Below are 6,000 nucleotides of genomic sequence, written 5' to 3'. Positions count from 1 at the left end.
CTCTTGCGGATTGGGAGCCAATGCAGGGATTGCAAACATGTGAACATCCATGCTCTTGGGCCCAGCATGAGTATTGCTCTGGCTGCAGCTTTCTGGGCCACTTGCAGCCTTAACAATAGATACTCCAGCAACCCTATGTACAGTATGTTCATGTAGTCCAACCTAGAGACTATCATAGCTTGGACTACCATTTTTCTATGAATGATAGATAGGCAAGGCAGGAACTGCTTTAGCATCTTCAACATGCGGAAGCAAGAGCCAACCACTTCCTGAATCTGGGCCTGCATAGAGAGGTTCTCGTCCAGCATCACCCCTAGATTTTTCACTGTTGTGACGGAAGTCGAAGGTGGAGACATATCAGCTGGCCACTAATTAAGCTATACACTGCTGGGGGGGTGGCTGAAGAAAATGATCTCCAACTTTTTGGGATTACATTTAAGATGATTAGCATGTGGCCATGAGACCACTTCGGTCAGACAGGAGTTAATCCTATCTCCTATAAAATCTGAGTCTTTATCGCAGGTGAAGAGAAGCTATGTGTCGTCCGCATACAACACAATTTTGTCTCCATAAGCCTCGGCCAAAGATGCTAGTGGTGCCATATAAATATTAAAAAGGGTGGGGTTCAACATTGAGCCCTGTGGAACTCCCACCACCAAAGGGAGGATGGGGACCGCAAAATGCAGGGACCAAACTATTAGATTGTGGTCTTTTAGAAAGGAGGCAAACCAGTTGAGTACCGTTGCCCCAAAACCACATTCCTTTAAGTCCTGCCAGGAGTCGGTCATGGGGGGCGGTATCAAAGGCCACAGATAAGTCCAGTAATATCAATGCAACCTTGCCGCCATTATGCAAAACTTCCTTTATGGCTTCCGACACTTCCAGCAGTGCTGTTTCAGTGCTGAAGTTCACCCTGAAACAAGACTGACTCTGGTGGAGAATTAAATTTGTTTCAACAAAAGTGGTAGTGACCTGGTTCATCACTTTTTCCAAGGCCTGAGAAAAAAAGGAAGCAAAGATATTGGCCTGTAATTAGAGGCCAATTCTGGGTCCAAAGTTGTTTTTTTTAATAGGTGAAGAATTTTCACCCTTTTCCACTTATCAGGGGCCAGGCCCGACTGCAAAGACAGGTTAAGGATCCGGTTAACCGCAGGATTATAATCTCTGCTATAGATGCTATAATGCTGGCCGGGCATGGGTCGGAGGGAGAGCCGGATTTAAGGCCTTTCATGATTTCTAATGATTTCTCCAAGGGAACCAATGGAAACTGATTCAAAGATGGTTCTCTCACATGAGTGAAGGAGAAATCGGACTCACCACTGTCGCTCAGCAGAGGTTACGTTATCGGGAAGGTCTCCTGTATATTTTTAATCTTGTCAAGGAAGTAGGTGGTCAAACGGCCCATCCATGCCTCAGTAGGGATGAATGACTTGGCCACCGCTATAGGAGAGGAGAATTCACTGACAATTCTGAAAATGTTCTTATTTTTGTTCTTTGCTAGTTCAATTTTTGAACAGTTTTTTCTCCTCAAGGAGTTGTTTATAGTGGGTCTTCAGCGCCCGAGCTGAGCGCTGCTAATTAAACCACACTGACGGAGTAAAGCCTGTTAGCTGGCAGCAGCATGTCTGCACTGCTTTTGGCAGCCTTGGGGTCTGAGTCAACTCGCTCAGCTGCCTACAAAGTATAACATGATATTCAACTGACACTCTGGCGCAGCACCTTTGATTAACTGAGGATGTCATGAGCGCCATTGCCCAATCGCTACTGCTGAGAAAGCCTTGCACGGTACACTTAGTGATATCCAGACTTGTAGGCCGCAGGTGCAGCATAGTTTAACTTTGGAAGCCTGACAGCGCAACTGGGAGCCTGCTGCCAGTGCTGTAACTCCTACCGCATTGTACCTCTTGGGCCGGATGGGACCCAGCAGCATAATGATCACCCGGATTGCTTCCCAGTGTACTCGCAGCCACTGCTGGAGTGGTGGTCTGGTGCCTTATCACTGCAACCTCGTCCCCAAGTATGTGATTTTCACAGCTTCAGAGCCTGGCAGCTTTCTGTAATGTCATTCCTTTTGTAATTCATATTTCTTTCTCTGATATCAAGGTACAAGGTCCTGTGTCTTTGGGCAATGCTCCCTGATGTGATTTTGGTCACTGTGTTGTCGCAATACACTGCAGAGGCCTCGGGGTGAGCCCAGAAGAAGAAGGAACCAGTAACAGGAGATCCTCAGGCGAGGGCGCAGTGCGTTTGGCCTTTGCTTCTGAATCCCCGGTTTACTGTAGCACCTCCTCATTCTGTTGGAGTAGGTATTGCGGGGGCAGAGTGCATGATCCTGCAGCCTAGTCTGGTGCCATTGGATGGTCTAGAGGAACCCTTGCTCGCCTCTGAGGGTTGAGAACCGTCACTGTGAAGCAATCGATCCCCCGCAACTGGCTCCACCTGACCGAAGCTGTCAGCAGAACTCTGGGCCAGTCCGTACGCATGTGTACGCCCCAACAACAGGATCCCTCTGCAACCCCAGAAAGGTGAGAGATGCCACAGAGGGTTGCAAGCAGTAGCACCTATATATAAGGGCAGTGACCTGTCGGTAATGTTATATGTGAAGGAAGGGAGAATGGCGTTCTCTAATTAATAACTGGGAGACCTAGCGGGAGATAATTAGGTAATAAGGGGTCATGCACATGCAATAAGAACATGCTGAGTTAATTCTTTCTCAAAATAAAGGATTTGCATGCTTTAAAGAACCAAAGATTTGGCCTCAATGCTGTGGTGTCAGCAACATGTACAAATGTACTCTCTCATCAGTACACAATATGCGGAGCATCATATTTCAATAACGAACACATTCCATGTCTTCTTGTCTTTAAAACAACTTTTATTTATCATTGCGTAATCTGGTGTATCAAACATATTCAGGAAGGTCTGGCTTTTTAGTCAACAGTACAAAGAAAAGTTATACTTTATGTCCAAGAATGCTATTTATATTGGACTAGCAGCCCGCCCCAGCGTTGCCTGGGGCAGAAAGGGGCTGGGGGCAGCCTTTGAGGCTTGCGTGCACTTCTGCCCCTGGCCCCCTCCCGCACCCTCCCGCCCTGGCCCGGCCCCCTCCCGTCCCGGCCCCCTCCCGCCCGTGTCCCGGAGAGCCTGATCCTTACCTCAGCCGCCGGTCCCGCTCCAGGCGCCCCGCCCGCACAGGCCGCCACTCTCCAGGTGCCCCGCCCGCACAGGCCGCCACTCTCCATGCTCACCGCCCGCACAGGCCGCCACTTCGCCCAGCAGCAAGCAGGGCCGCGGCAGTCCTCCCAGCAGGTTGCGATCTTCGGCGCCATTTCCGGAAGTGTTGCCAGGGAGCGCAAACGCAAATGATGTCATCACGCAGACGTCGCGGCCGGCGCTACTTGCAAGGGACTACTTTATTTTTATTTCGAAATTTTTTAAACAACGTATATTTTTTATTTTTAATAGCCTATGTCCTTCTGCTTGCCCTGAGGTTTTCAAAGATGTCTTGGGTGTTTTGATTGGTGGTGTACTTTTCAAGTTTACCTGGCTCAAAGGTTTGTGTTCTCTCTTTATAATAGTAGTATAGATAAGAAATGTCATGAATGGCTGAAAATGAAACACAGTCCAAGGCTACTTTTGGAAAGCAGTTCACCTGCCTTGGCACAACTTAATGTTGCTCTATAGCCATCAGCTCAGGTCTAACTCCCTGACCTTCACATCTGTGCACCCAGCTCCCGAAGGTAATCAAAGTCAGCAATGCAGCTTTTGTTTGTACTTTATGCTGCAGTTCATATTTGCATTTTTCAGAAATTATTTGATCCTACTGATCTGTACACAGCACCAATCCTGCAATCTGTTAATATCATGGTTACACATTTGTTTAACTACAATCAAGTTGCAAGGTCACTAACACTCTTCCATTTCTGGTGCCTTCCAGCAGTTTTCAGATCTTTTTAGAGTTTCTTGTTGCTCAAACGGGTGTCATTTCTGATATTTATTTATGTTTCCCTCATCTTAATTGCTTGATCTTGCTCGCGAGAAAGTGTCACTCATGGTCGTTGAATGTCACTCATAATTACACTGATATTATGAAAATGTCGCACATACGCAATCTGAAACCTTGGTAGCTATGTGTGACCCAGGACACAGGCAGCAGGCACCAAATGCTCTACCCTTCTGCTTGTCTCTGTCCTACCCTGACATTTATGGCCAGAGCTGTCGGCATTGGAACTGAGTAACCAGGTTCAAGTCTCAACATCTGCTCAATGTTCTGGGATTCTAGGCAAATCACGTTACCTACCCATGTCAAAAGAAACGTGACCATGTTTAATGTAAATATTGCTGATATAAAGTGCTCCAGTATCTTAGGGGTTGAGTTTGCGTTATATAAAAATAGCAGAACAATAAATAAATAAATAAAAAGGTCAAAACAAAGCCTTAACGCAATAAGGGGACAAAATCATATCCATTTAGTGACTGATTTTTACGAAGTGTAACCAGAAAGCCTGGATAAATCACGGCTTCCCTGCTTAAATGTTTTAATCTTAGGCATAGCACTTCCAAATATGCGATTTCCTAATACCAGCTGCACAAAGCCTACTTGATAGTGATATGGGACACAGATAGGGTTCAAATAAAAACTACCCTGCTTCCTATTTTACTAATGGCATTGTCACTAGTTTAAGGGCGCAGAGAAATGGTTCTAAATTCTAAATAAAATAAAAAAATCTAAATCTAAATTCTAAATCCATGTTAAAGGAACTATCACTTTTAAGAAGTACCTCTCAGTGCAGCGCTGTCATGTGACCTATTAATGTCAAAGCGTACAAATGTTAATTCAAATATTTTCAAGGTCCAGCTCATGCGCAGGCTCTTCTCTCCATGTATTATCTTTAAGGCTTTGAGGGGAAGATTTATAAGTCCCTTGCGCATCTTTTACGCCGAAGTTGCGTCACAAAAGAAATGTCGCGGGGCGGGGTATTTACAACGTGACGCATTTGAGAGATGCGTCACGTTGTAAAGCCCTGCGCCACTTGTGGGCGTTCCGGCGCAGGGACGCCTCCTAAAAGTGGCTGAGTGAAATCTAGAAGATTTCACTCAGTCACTTTGGGGCCCATGCTGCGTCAAACCCTGCGCCTGCTTGAAGCAGGCATAAGGATTGAGGCAGAATTAACAAGATAGGGCCCCCAGAGCCTAGCTGGAGATGCGTTGCACAACTCCAGCAATGCGCCGCTTTTACGGTACAGATGCGTCACGCATCTATGCCGTTTTTGTCCCATGGTGCGCCGCATTGTAAATGTGGCGCATCAATGATGGCGGAGGCATGGCGCACAATGAGTGGCGCATCCCTGCTGATATGCATGGATGCGCCACTTATTGTAAATCTGCCCCAGTGTATTTTTTTTATTAAAAACCAAAAATAGTTCTCTTTTTTCCTGTCATGCATTCTCTCTGTTCTTTTCCAATCCTGAAATTATTCCTTGTGCCCTGTTTAATGTTTGTATTATTTCCATGCTTTTTTCATTACTGTGAAACTTTCATCTCCCTTTTAATTATGTTTAACTCATGTTGATTTAATTCCATTTCCTTAAAGTAATGGTCGTTTCGTTTTGCATTCGAGATATCCTGCTATTTTTGTCCTTTGTTTTACATGTAGTTAATATCTCGAGGGTGTCAGTTCAGATAGACAGAGGTCACGGCAGAGTAAAGAAATGAAAAAGTTAAGTTGTATATTGACCCCCTTTTCGAGTGCCCCAGTAAGCGTGTAAAGCAGATAGATGCTTTCATTATCGACAGCTGCTCGGCTCGGTGCTCTGCTGCTTCTGCCTATGGAAGCCGAGGCTGCCTTCTCCTGAGGTGGGCCGGGCTGCTTGTGGGCTCGTCCGAGATGTCCATAGGCAGGACGTCCGGAATCTGCCGAAGCAAGGGGATACACGATCCCGAGGGGATACCTCATATTACACAACAGGTCAGACGAGTGAAGAAAGACTTCACCGTGCG

The sequence above is a fragment of the Lissotriton helveticus genome, chromosome 8, assembly GCF_964261635.1.
Source record: "Lissotriton helveticus chromosome 8, aLisHel1.1, whole genome shotgun sequence".
Taxonomy (NCBI): Eukaryota; Metazoa; Chordata; class Amphibia; order Caudata; family Salamandridae; genus Lissotriton; species Lissotriton helveticus.
The sequence above is the reverse complement of the archived record's forward strand: the minus strand, read 5'-3'. Positions refer to the sequence as shown.